This window comes from Miscanthus floridulus, chromosome 8, assembly GCF_019320115.1.
Source record: "Miscanthus floridulus cultivar M001 chromosome 8, ASM1932011v1, whole genome shotgun sequence".
Taxonomy (NCBI): Eukaryota; Viridiplantae; Streptophyta; class Magnoliopsida; order Poales; family Poaceae; genus Miscanthus; species Miscanthus floridulus.
Genome location: NC_089587.1, coordinates 169,213,880 through 169,228,273, shown reverse-complemented (window position 1 = coordinate 169,228,273; position 14,394 = coordinate 169,213,880).

The following is a 14,394-nucleotide window of genomic DNA, read 5'->3' as shown; positions in this document are numbered from 1 at the left end:
CACGGATAGGCTGATTGCCCTGTTCGCTTGGCTTATAAGCTAGGGCTGGAAGTATTGTTGGCTGATTTGTTGTGAGAGAAAAATATTGTTCGTTGGCTGAAAAGTACGGCTTGTCAGCCTGTTCATTTCGGCTTATACGATCGTATATGATCGTGGATTATAAGCTGGAACAATATTTTTCTCTCACACCAAACCAGCCAGCAGTACTTTTGACTTATAATCCACGATCGTTTCAGCCGAAATGAACAGGCTGTATAAGCCAAGCGAACAGAGCAGATACGGATACGTCGATACAACGATACTTTATTTTTCAAGATCTAGGATACGCCGGTACGGCAAGTATATTATATAATGAATACTACTAATATGCATTTCTATAATGTATATATTTAATAGTAATAGAAAACAGAACTAGCACAACTAGCCACACAAATTAAGGCCGAATGATGTTACAGGCCATCAGACTAATACTCCAGCAGACTCAAATAGTATGTCTAACAAATTCTATATTCACTAGCTGCTATGAGTGCTGGCGACGTGCGCACCTGTCTCCGTCGATGAGGAACGAAGGAAACAAAATGAGTGGCCACCGAAGAATGGAGATCTGGAAGATGCGTTCGATTTTAATTGAAATCAGGGTGGTGAAAGGTCCTAAGGCCCTCCACAATGGAGGGTGATGCCCAAAACTGTTGAAGGTCCACGTGAAAGAAGTTGGCATCGATCACTGTTTTGACACCAGTCGTGGGGCTCACAGAGAAAATAGAAAAAAATGAAAAAGCAAAAGCTAGAACCGGTTCCGTGCATGTGCTGGTTTAGCATGTGTGTCAATCTCTCTCCTCCCTCTTCTTATTCTATTTAGTTAGCACCGCTGCTTGTACTTGTGTCGCTCCCATTTCTGCTGGCATTGACATCGCCTGCTGCAATGGCAGGAGCGGTGCCCCAAATTTCTCTCTCCGTTTGAAGCACCACTCAAGCGATACACTGCAGAGGGCCTAATGGCTAGAGGGGGGTGAATAGCCTAAGAAAAATTTCTACGACAACACTTAACAAAATGGTTAGACAATTATGAGGCGAAGCAAGTGTTGCGCTAGCCTACTCAAAATGCAAGCCACCTACCACAATTCTAGTTTATATAGTATCTATTCACACAATAACTATGACACTACCCTATGTTAGTGTGCTCTTAAAGGCTAACTAAAGAGCCACACCAACCAAATAAGCAAGCTCTCACAACTAGCTACACTAAAGAGCTTGACAACTAGTTTACGGTAATGTAAAGAGAGTGATCAAGAAGGTTATACCGCCGTATAGATAAAGGAACCAATCAATCACAAGGATAAATAACAATGAAGACCAATCACCTCGGAATCAATGATGAACACAATGATTTTTTACCGAGGTTCACTTGCTTGCCGGTAAGCTAGTCCTCGTTGTGGCGATTCACTCACTTGGATGTTCACGCGCTAGTTGGCTTCACACGCCAAACCCTCAATAGGGTGCCGCACAACCAACACAAGATGAAGATCACACAAGCCACGAGCAATCCACTAGAGTACCTTTTGGCTCTCCGCCGGGGAAAGGTTAAGAACCCCTCACAATCACCACGATCGGAGCCGGAGACAATCACCAACCTCTGCTCAACAATCCTCGCTGCTCCAAGCCATCTAGGTGGCGGCAACCACCAAGAGTAACAAGCGAATCCTGCAGCGAAACACGAACACCAAGTGCCTCTAGATGCAATCACTCAAGCAATGCACTTGGATTCTCTCCCAATCTCACAAAGATGATGAATCAATGATGGAGATGAGTGGGAGGGCTTTGGCTAAGCTCACAAAGTTGCTATGTCAATGCAAATAGCCAAGAGAGTGAGCTTGAATCGGCCATGGGGCTTAAATAGAAGCCCTCACGAAATAGAGTCGTTGTACCCCTTCACTGTGCACAACACGGGCTGACCGAACGCTCCGGTCATGTTGACCGGACGCTAGACCTCAGCGTCCGGTCGCCCGACGACAGCCATGTGTCCCAATTTCAATGGTCACTTGAGTTGACCGGACACTGCGCACAATACTGATCGGACGCTGAGCCACCAGCGTCCGGTCGTTTCCAGTAAGGTTCTAGAAACAACTTTCTTTGACCGGACGCGTCCGGTCACGCTTGACCGGACCCTGACAGCGTCCGGTCACACATTGACTTTCATCAGCGCTGTCCGACAATAGGACCGGACCCTAGACCTCAGCGTCCGGTCAGTCCAAGACCCAGCGTTCGGTCATATGACCGACGCCAGCGTCTTTGCTGCCACACTTGACCAGCAAGACTAACTCATTTTCACCTCTAACTTCTTCACCCTTGCTCAGATGTGCCAACCACCAAGTGTATCACCTTGTGCACATGTGTTAGCATATTTTCACAAACATTTTTAAGGGTGTTAGCATTCCACTAGATCCTAGATGCATATGCAATGAGTTAGAACATCTAGTGGCACTTTGATAACCACATTTCGATACGAGTTTCACCCCTCTTAATAGTACGGCTATCAAACCTAAATGTGATCACACTCTCTAAGTGTCTTGATCACAAAAACAAAATAGCTCCTATGGTTTATACCTTTGCCTTGAGCTTTTTGTTTTTCTCTTTCTTCTTTCCAAGTCAAAGCACTTGATCATTACCATGGCAACATCTTCATCATGCTATGATCTTCATTTGCTTTACGACTTGGAGTGTGCTACCTATCTTATGATCACTTGATAAACTAGGTTAGCACTTAGGGTTTCATCAATTCACCAAAATCAAACTAGAGCTTTCAATCTCCCCCTTTTTGGTAATTGATGACAACCCTTATACAAAGATATGAATTAAAATTCAATTGAATCCATGTTGCTTGCCCAAGCATATTTACCATGTGTAAAAGAATATGGACAAGTTTCACGAACCCCATATGGTAGCAATTGCTCCCCCTACATATGTGCGAAGAGTTTAGATTGTAGCTTGCACATATGCTTAGATAGGAAATATAGGAGACAATGTCTACCAAATGATGCTAAGATATAAAAGATGGACCTTTGAAGCGTGATACCAATCGGAGTGCACCATTATATCATCCTTAGCACCATGGTTAGTTCTATACCACTTGTAAACATACTTTGAAAAGATACCACTTGTAAAGACTACCTTGGAAATGAAAGTTATCTAGTGATTTCATTTCATCATTCAATCTTACAACTAGCATATATCACACAAACATAGATATTTTGAATTTTAGAACTTATGCCATGCAAGCAAACATATGAAATGCACATTCAAATGCACCATACAAGTTCATGAGCTTGCTCCCCCTACTTGTGTGCTCAAAATTTTAATTGATCCATTTTCTTTGTCATATCTCTCCCCCTATGTCAAACTCTTCCCCTATTACTTATATCTTTGTTTCTCTCCCTCTTTGTCATCAATGACCACAAAGACTTAAATTATAGATAGGTTGAGATTTATCAATGTCAATCAATGGGGTGAGGATCATATTCCCAAATTTGGTCCAATCTAGATTATTTGCCAAAGATATTTAACTCGGTTTGATCTAAGGACAAGCTTCTTCACACCTCCAAATAAGGATTATCTTGTACCATGTTGAGTTAAACACTTAGAGCTCATATTTTAGATTAAACACTAGGTTTACAAGCCCATAAACATGTCATATGCTACCACTAGATCAAGTCAAGCATAGAAGCAATAGTGATACCATATAGATATCAAAATCATTTGATTTTCATGAATGAGCCTAATAAAATAGAACCACTTGAAAGGTCCTAATAAAATTGAAAATATGACTAGATGCACTAATCATGTCCTTAGCAAAGATGTATGTCATGCCAATTAACTTTTACCTTGGATTGCTCAAAGGAGAGGCATGTCATATGAGTGAGGGGTGCATCAACACATTTGAGAAATCCAATATGTTCAACTCATTCCTTAGCTTGCAAAACCTTTTCTCGTCTAATGGCTTGGTGAATATATTGGCAAGTTGATCTTCGGTGCCTACACTCTCAATGCAAATGTCCCCTTTTTGTTGGTGATCTCTTATGAAATGATGGCGGACATCAATGTGCTTTGTTCTTGCATGTTGAACCGGATTGTTGGTCAACTTGATTGCACTCTCATTGTCACATAACAATGGCACTTTCTTGAACTTGATCCCAAAGTCCCTCAAAATGGCCTTCATCAAAAGTACTTGTGCACAACAACTACCGGCGGATATGTATTCGGCTTCGGCGGTTGATAATGCAACACTATTTTGCTTTTTTGATAACCATGAAACAAGTGATCTTCCCAACAGTTGACATGTGTCTGAAGTGCTCTTCCTTTCAACCTTGTCTCCCGTATAGTCTGAGTTGGAGTAACCAACTAGCTCAAACTTTGCTCCTTTGGGATACCACAAACCAACATTTGGTGTATGCTTTAAGTACCTCAATATCCTCTTTGTAACCTTCAAATGACTTTTTCTTGGTGAGGCTTGAAATCTTGCACACATACATACACTAAACATGACATCCGACCTTGATGCGGTCACATAGAGTAGGCTTCCAATCATAGACTGATACAATTTTTGATCTACCATATTTTCACTTGCATCACTATCCAAGTTGCCATTTATTCCCATTGGTGTGCTAATGACTTTGCTATCACTCATGCCAAACTTATTGATCATGTCCTTGATATACTTGCCTTGACTCACAAATGTACCATTCTTCAATTGCTTAATTTGAAGACCAAGGAAGTAACTCAACTCTCCAATCATAGACATCTCAAACTCATTAGCCATTATCTTTCCAAACTTATCACAAAAGTCTTGATTGGTTGATCCAAATATAATATCATCAACATAGATTTGCAACACAAACAAGTCTTTTTCAATCTTCTTGATGGAAAGAGTGGTGTCAATCTTGCCCATTGTGAACCCTTTAGAGAGGAGGAAGTCCCTCAATCTCTCATACCATACTCTAGGTGCTTGTTTCAATCCATACAATGCCTTCTTCAACTTGTACACATGGTCGGGCTTCTTATCATCTTCAAAACTGGGAGGTTGCTCAACATATACTTCTTCATTGATGTAACCATTGAGAAATGCACTCTTAACATCCATTTGATAGAGCTTGATGTTGTGGGCACAAGCATAGGCTAGCAAGATTCTAATTACTTCCAATCTAGCAACCAGGGCATATGTTTCTCCAAAGTCAAGACCTTCAACTTGTGTATAGCCTTGTGCTACTAATCTTGCTTTGTTCCTTACTACTAACCCATCTTGATCTTGCTTGTTTCTAAAGACCCATTTGGTTCCAATCACATTGTGTCCCTTTGGTCTTTCTACCAATTCCCATACTTGATTTCTTGTAAAGTTATTCAATTCTTCATGCATAGCATTCACCCAATCAACATCCTTCAATGCTTCATCTATCTTCTTTGGTTCAATGGATGACACAAATGAGAAATGCTCACAAAATGAAGCCAATCTTGATCTAGTTTGCACACCTCTTGAAATATCACCAATGATAGTGTCCAATGGATGATCCCTTGCAACATTGGTTGGTTGGAGGATTAGAACTTGATTGCTTGCACTTGCTTGATCATTGGGTTGAGATGATGTACTAGCCACTTGATCTTGTTTATTATCATGAGATCCACTTGCACTAACTTGATTTGTATCATCATGCACATTTAGTTAGAGGGCACTTGCACTTGATCATCTTCATCATCATTCACTTGCCTAGGCCTCAATTCACCAATATCTATGTTCTTCATGGCATTTGAAAGTTGAATGCCTCTAACATCTTCCAAGTTCTCATTCTCTACTTCTGAACCCTTGGTTTCATTAAATTCAACATCATGAACTTCCTCAAGAGTACCACTATCCAAATTCCAAAATCTATATGCTTTGCTTGTAGTGGAATAGCCAAGTAGGAATCCTTCATCATATTTCTTGTCAAACTTGCCCAATCTTGTGCCTTTCTTCAAGATATAGCATTTGCAACTAAAAACCCAAAAATATGCAATGTTGGGCTTTCTACCATTCAAGAGCTCATATGGTGTCTTCTCTTTCAATCGGTGACAATAGAGGCGGTTGCCACAATAGCAAGCCGTGTTGATAGCTTCGGCCCAAAAGGATTGACTCACATTGTACTTACTAAGCATAGACCTTGCCATATCAATGAGTGTTCTATTCTTTCTCTCAACAAGGCCATTTGATTGAGGGGTGTACTTGGCCGAGAATTGATGTCTAATTCCAAATTCATCACATAATTCATCAATTCTAGTGTTCTTGAACTCACTACCATTGTCACTTTTAACTCTCTTGATGGTAGTTTCAAACTCATTGTGAATGCCCTTGACAAATGATTTAAATGTTGCAAACACATCACTTTTGTCCACTAGAAAGAATACCTATGTGTATCTAGTGTAATCATCCACTATCATAAAGCCATATTTATTTCCACCGATACTAGTGTATTGTGTTGGCCCAAATAAATCCATATGCAATAACTCAAATGCTTTACTAGTGCTCATCATGCTTTTCTTAGGATGGGTGTTTCCAACTTGTTTGCCAGCTTGACAAGAGCTACAAAGCTTATCCTTCTCAAACATAATATCTTTTAAGCCTCTAACTAAGTCATGCTTAACCAATCTATTCAATTGTTTCATTCCAACATGACCAAGCCTTCTATGCCATAACCAACCCATGCTAGACTTAGTGAACAAGCATGTAGATAATCCAGCTTCACTAGCATTGAAATCAACCAAGTATAGATTCTCATATCTAAAGCCTTTGAAGATCAAGTTAGATCCATCTACACTTATGATCTCTACATCATCTACCCCAAATATGCATTTGAATCCAAGATCACACAATTGAGCCACGGATAGCAAATTGAAGTTTAAGCTCTCTACTAGCAACACATTGGAAATGCTCATGTCATTGGATATTGCAATCTTACCAAGTCCTTTGACCTTGCCTTTTCCATTGCCACCAAATGTGATACTATCATATCCATCATTGCCATTGGTGTTGATTGAGTTGAACATTCTTGCATCTCCGGTCATGTGTTGAGTGCACCCACTATCAAGAACCCAATGCCTTCCTCCGACTTTGTAATTGACCTACAAAAGAAGATCAATTCTTTTTAGGTACCCAAACTTGCTTGGGTCCTTGAAGGTTAGTTACTAAGCTCTTTGGTACCCAAATGGCTTTCTTCTTTGAGTCCATCCATGGTTTACCAATGAACTTAGCCTTCACACCATTTGTACCCTTAGTAAGCATATAGCATGAATCAAGCTTTATGAAGGATACATTAGCATTTTTGCTCTTGTTATTGCATTCTTGCTCTTTATGACCCATTTGCTTGCAACTATTGCAAAACCGATCATTATTCTTCATAAAACTAGTCTTGTGAGGAGCAAAGGCCGCCTTGCCTTTCTTAGGGGTATAGCCCAATCCCTCTTTGTAGAGAGAAGCTCTTTGGCTACCCAAGCACATAAGCAAGCGGTCCTCATCATCATAAGCCTTAGCTAAGGTGTGAGTGAGCTTAGTGACCTCCTTCTTGAGGTTCTCATTCTCAACCACTAGTGAGGCATCACAAGTGAGACCATCACTACTAGATGAGGTAGAAGCGGAAGTGCTACAAGAAGGGTTAGTAGGAGCAACAATGATAGGCATAGATAGTGATTCATCAATTATATCACAAGTTAAACCTACATTGCAAGTTTCAACATGCTTCTTCTTATTTTGTTCATCAAGCAAAGAGGAATGAGCCTTTTCAAGCTTTTTGTGAGCTTTGCCAAGTTTCTCATAGGCTTCCTCTAGCCTCTCATGAGTTGCTTTGAGCTCATCAAGGGCTTGCTTAAGGGCTTTTACCTCCTTATTTAAGCTCTTGCATTCTCTTCTCTTAATGTCAAAATGTTCTTTAGCATCTTCTAGCATGTCAAATAATTCATCTTTAGTAGGTTCATCATTATCACTATCACTATCATTTTCATTTTCATCATGTCTTCATCACTTTTATCATCACAAGATTATACCTTAGTGGCCTTAGCCATGAAGCATGATGAAGATTCAAAGAGAGAAGGTTTCTCATTGATTATAATGCTTGCAAGAACCTTCTTCTTGGTGGTCTTGTTATCATCACTATCATTATCATCACCACTTGAGGAAGCATAACTATCCCAAGTGACTACATATGAACCACCTTTCTTCTTCTTGAATGCCATCTTGTCCTTCTTCTCTTTCTTTTCCTTCTTGTCCTTCTTCTTGTTCTTCTTGTTGTCATCATCATTGTCACTATTGTATAGGCATTGAGCAACAAGATGATCTTTGCTTCCATACTTGAAGCACCTTCTTGACTCTTCTTTGTTCTTGGATGAAGACTTCTTTCTTCTAGTACGGTAGCCCTTTTTCACCATGAACTTGCCAAATCTCTTGACAAATAGAGCCATCTTCTCATCATCATCATCATCATCACATGAATCATCATCTTCACTTGATGTTTCTTGCTTAGCTTTGCCCTTGGATGATGTGGCTTTGAATGCCATGCTCTTCTTCTTGCCATCCTTCTTCTCATCTTTCTTCTCCTTCTTTTCTTCCTTCTCATCATCATCTCTATAAGCATCATTGGTCATAATATCTCCCAAGATTTGGTTTGATGTCATTGTGTCCAAACCGGTCCTCACTAGCAAGGTGACCAACATGCCAAATCTTACGGGTAAACATCTCAAGAACTTATTGGAGAAGTCTTTGTCCTCTATCTTCTCACCAAGTGATTTGAGATCATTAACAATTACTTCCATCCTATGAAACATGTCTGGCACACTCTCATCCTCCATCTTGAAGCTTGCAAACTTCTCTTTGAGAATATATGCCTTTGCACCCTTCACAGCTTGAGTGCCCACAAATGATTCCTCCAATTTCTTCCAAGCCTCATGAGCTCTCTTAATGTTCTTGATTTGCTCAAAGGTTCTCTCATCCAAAGCATCATGGATGGCACTAAGAGCAATGTCATTGTTTTGGAGAAGTATTTCTTCAGCGGCGGTGGGAGCATCTTCATCTTCAATCTCAATTTTTGTTTCTACCACCTTCCAAATATTCCTATTGATTGACTTGATATATGTTGTCATCTTAGCCTTCCAATAGGGATAATTTGAGCCATCAAATTGGGGTGGCTTCTTAGTGTTGTTGATTTGAGCCATTTTTGCACCGAAGGTTGTTAAGCCTCAAATCACGGTGACCTCGGCTCTGATACCACTTGAAAGGTCCTAATGGCTAGAGGAAGGGTAAATAGCCTAATAAAAATTTCTACAACAACACTTACCAAAATGGTTAGACAATTATGAGACGAAGTAAGTGTTGCGCTAGCCTACTCAAAATACAAGCCACCTACCACAATTCTAGTTTAGATAGTATCTATTCACACAATAGCTATGACACTACCCTATGTTAGTGTGCTCTCAAAGGCTAACTAAAGAGCCACACCAACCAAGCAAGCAAGCTCTCACAACTAGCTACACTAAAGAGTTTGACAACTAGTTTGCGGTAATGTAAAGAGAGTGATCAAGAAGGTTATACCACCGTGTAGATGAAGGAACCAATCAATCACAAGGATAAATAACAATGAAGACCAATCACCTCGGAATCAATGATGAACACAATGATTTTTTATCGAGGTTCACTTGCTTGCTGGCAAGCTAGTCCTCATTGTGGCGATTCACTCACTTTGAGGTTCATGCACTAATTGGCTTCACACGCCAAACCCTCAATAGGGTGCCGCACAACCAATACAAGATGAGGATTACACAAGCCATGAGCAATCCACTAGAGTACCTTTTGGCTCTCCACCGGGGAAAGGTCAATAACCCCTCACAATCACCACGATCAGAGCCGGAGACAATCACCAACCTCCGCTCGACGATCCTCGCTGCTCCAAACCGTCTAGGTAGCGGCAACCACCAAGAGTAACAAGCGAATCCCGCAGCGAAACACGAACACCAAGTGCCTCTAGATGCAATCACTCAAGCAATGCACTTGGATTCTCTCCCAATCTCACAAAGATGATGAATCAATGATGGAGATGAGTGGGAGGGCTTTGGCTAAGCTCATAAGGTTGCTATGTCAATGCAAATGGCCAAGAGAGTGAGCTTGAACCGGCCATGGGGGTTAAATAGAAGCCCCCATGAAATAAAGTCGTTGTACCCCTTCACTGAGCACAACACGGGCTGACCGGACGCTCCGGTCATGTTGACCGGACACTGGACCTCAGCGTCCGGTCGCCCGACGACAGCCACGTGTCCCAATTTCAATGGTCACTTGAGTTGATCGGACACTACGCACAATACTGACCGGACGCTGAGCCACCAGCGTCCGGTCGTTTCCAGTAAGGTTTCAGAAACAACTTTCTTTGACCGGACGTGTCCGGTCATGCTTGACCGGACCCTGACAGCGTCCGGTCACACATTGACTTTCATCAGCGCTGTCCGACAATAGGACCGGACCCTGGACCTCAGCATCCGATCAGTCCGAGACCCAGCGTCCGGTCGTATGACCGACGCCAGCGTCTTTGCTGCCACACTTGACCGGACGCGCTGGTCCCTCTGAGACCAGCATCCGGTCACTTAGTGACCAGCAAGACTAACTCCTTTTCACTTCTAACTTCTTCACCCTTGCTCAAATGTGCCAACCACCAAGTGTATCACCTTGTGCACATATGTTAGCATATTTTAACAAACATTTTTAAGGGTGTTAGCATTCCACTAGATCCTAGATGCATATGCAATGAGTTAGAGCATCTAGTGGCACTTTGATAACCGCATTCCGATACGAGTTTCACTCCTCTTAATAGTACGGCTATCAAACCTAAATGTGATCACACTCTCTAAGTGTCTTGATCACCAAAATAAAATAGCTCCTATGGTTTATACCTTTGCCTTGAGCTTTTTGTTTTTCTCTTTCTTCTTTCCAAGTCGAAGCACTTGATCATTACCATGGCAACATCTTCATCATGCTATGATCTTCATTTGCTTCACGACTTGGAGTGTGCTACATACCTCATGATCACTTGATAAACTAGGTTAGCACTTAGGGTTTCATCAATTCACCAAAACCAAACTAGAGCTTTCAGGTGGTCAGTGATGGACACGGGTTGAGCTTGAACGGGCCAGGCCCATGCGGATCCTAGGAAAAATAATTAAGAAAAAAAATATTTAGATTGTCTGCTTTGATATCAGTGCTGTTTTTTTTAAAAGAGTATTGGAGCCGTTCTATCTTCTTAGTGCTATCTTCTTCGATTTTCCTTCACGAATTGGATGGCATGTGTCGAACTCGGATGTACCGGAGATGCATCGACAAAGTATCGAGATTAAATTTATTTATTTATTTAGCTTGATTTTCAGATACTTCCTTGATACGTATCGGCGGCGTATCAGATACCTATCACGATACCGATATGGCACTTCGGCGCCATCTACTATACATATCTTCTTAGTGCTATCTTCTTCGATTTTCCTTGATGAATTAGATGACATGTGTCGGACTTGGAAGTATCGGAGGTGTATCAGATATATAGACGAGGTATCGAGATTAATTTTATTTATTTTTGAGCTTGATTTTTTGATACTTCCTTGATACAAATACGTATCGTGATACTGGTACGGCACTTCGGCAAAGCAGTGGGGTATCCTAGCTCAAAAGTCAAAAGAAATGTACATGTGCACAAGCACAACCTTGCGTGGTGCTAAAGATTTCTCATTTGATCGCCGCTTTGCCGGCCATAAAGAATTCGACCCATGAACATGCGATCATTAATTGCTCGTTAATTCTGACGGGGAGGTCGTTTCCCGGGTGCATATATATGGCCATAGAGGATTAGAGGAAGAGGAAGAGGAAAAGGGAGAGTAAACAAGGAAGGAGGCATGCAGCCCATGGCATCGTTATTGTCGGCGCTGGCATCCGTGGCCACCTCCGAGGGCCTGCCAGCACAGGGCGTGGCCACCGGGAGAGCCTACGCGTCCGCCGGGACTAGGGGCGTGACTCACACCACCGTCGGGGCACAGCCAACGGGGCGACCTCCGAGCGGGTATCTACGTCGGGACAAGCCAACGACGAGGAAGAAAGAGGGGCCGCCTTGAGGAAGATTGACAAAAAAATAGAGAAAAGAAAAAAATAGCAACGGCAGTATAGTCATTTGATTCTTTTGGTATATGATGTGAAGCTATTTTGCTAAATAGGGTCACGAAAACAGTTTAACTTCACCGAAAAAACTACTCGTGAAGACAGAACCCAAAACCTGACTTCACTAGTGAAGCTTAGCTACCCCAAACAGGGCCTAAGGGTATCTATTTTGCCGATAACCTTTATATCAGCTATTTACCTAAAATATAAAGTTTCAAGTTTGAAGGACTAATTCTTGGGTACATAAAAGGGAAACTCTTGTGCGAACTCCATGATTTGATTGGAGTTTGCTTTTTAATACATAATCTAGGTGGGGAAGCTCTTCCCCCCATTTTTATCAAAAAAAAGTCTTATTTATAAAGTTTCAAGTTTGAAGGACTAATTCTTGGGTACATAAAAGGGAAACTCTTGTGCGAACTCCATGATTTGATTGGAGTTTGCTTTTTAATACATAATCTAGGTGGGGAAGCTCTTCCCCCCATTTTTATCAAAAAAAAAGTCTTATTTCTACGTCGAACCTTCACCTTTGCCGAAGTTTCCATTTCTTGAGTAGCTCCGAACAACAAAACAATTTGCTTACTGACTTGCATATAGGAAAGGGATTGCTAGTCTGGTGCTGGAGAAATCTGAGACCTTACGAGCAGATGGAGTTGCAATTGGTATCCATGCCAACGGATGGAGAGTTCTGGAGCAACTTGGAGTGGCTGCAGAGCTCAGGGAAACTGCCAATCTCGTCACGGTGTAAGCTTGTACCCTTACAAATACTAGCTTCTACTCGTACTCCTAATTAATAAGCTAGTATAACCACTACACACAAGGATTTTTCTCAACTACTCTTGTTGATCCTGATAACTTCTCCTAAAATTACATTTTGATTGCTTCGGATGGCAAGAAATTGAAAAGCGACAATTCAGTATCAAACTGCAGATCAGAAGTTCCAACTTTGCATCAAACAGAGGGAACAAGTAGTAGAATCAGTATGTTTGCCTTTTTTTGGGACTCAATAATGCTTGCTTTTACACTGACATTTCAGGTACCTGATGCTGTTCACGACATTCAGGGTCTCCGGATCAGAGTTCCGCGGCATCTCGATGATATCAGAAGGGCAATGTTGAGCTCGTAGCTTCTCTAGCACGGAATCCTTCGCGGCGATCACATCATAGGTGATCCTTTCTGGATGACATCATTGCAAGCACTAGTTAATTACCCTATTCAGCTAGTAGTTTGTCTTGTACTAGTTCCATAAATAGTAAACATTTATTTATATATACCTGATGGAGGAATAGGCGTGAGTACCAAGAAATGAACTAGATTGTCGGTTACTGGAATTCTGTCGACAAAGAACTCCTCTCCTTTTAATCGCAGAAACTCGGTACTAAATGGATGTCCATGTGGTTATCTAGTGAAACAATGAAAAGACATGTGATGGATTGTTTTGGACGCAGACAGTCCTAGGTACTTGGCTACCACCGAATTTGCACCATTGTAGCATCCGATTTTAAGAACAAAACCAGATATACACCATACGTGAGCTTAGGAATTCAAATCTCACATATAGCTATAAATAAGGGTAATATCAATAGACAATGCTTAATATATAACGTACTTAGTATAAAGAATATAACCTTAGATAGCAAACAGCGGAAAGACAACTCCGATCTTTGGGTAAAGACTCCAATTTCACAGGAAAACTGACTGGTTGATCACAAGCCTAATTCTTCAAACTCTAGCAATCTGGTACCCATCCTGGATTTTTATCCAAATATGTGAAAAATAAAGCAAGCATAAGTACATGTCGTACTCAACAAATATAACATGGGGTTCATGAGGCTCAAAAGGCTGACACGGGTTTAACTGCGATTAGCTTTTAATGAGTCATGATTTTAGCAATTAAGTAGCAACAAGTTTATCACAAATCCATAAACACATGATCAGGTAAACATGAATAATGAATAGCATAGACAGTAATCATTAGTGACGATCTTTATCATTAGTATCAACAGTGTTCATCATCTATTCCGTAAGGGTTCCAAGGCCGCTCATGACCGTGAGCACGACTGATATACCAGTTTTACACTCTGTAGAGGTTGTATACTTTCACTGTGAGTCGTGATTTACCCTTTCGCCCAAGGTGATCAGCCTCTTGACCCACTACCAAAGAAGGTCGGCAGGGTTCACTATGAAGCCTTTCAAAG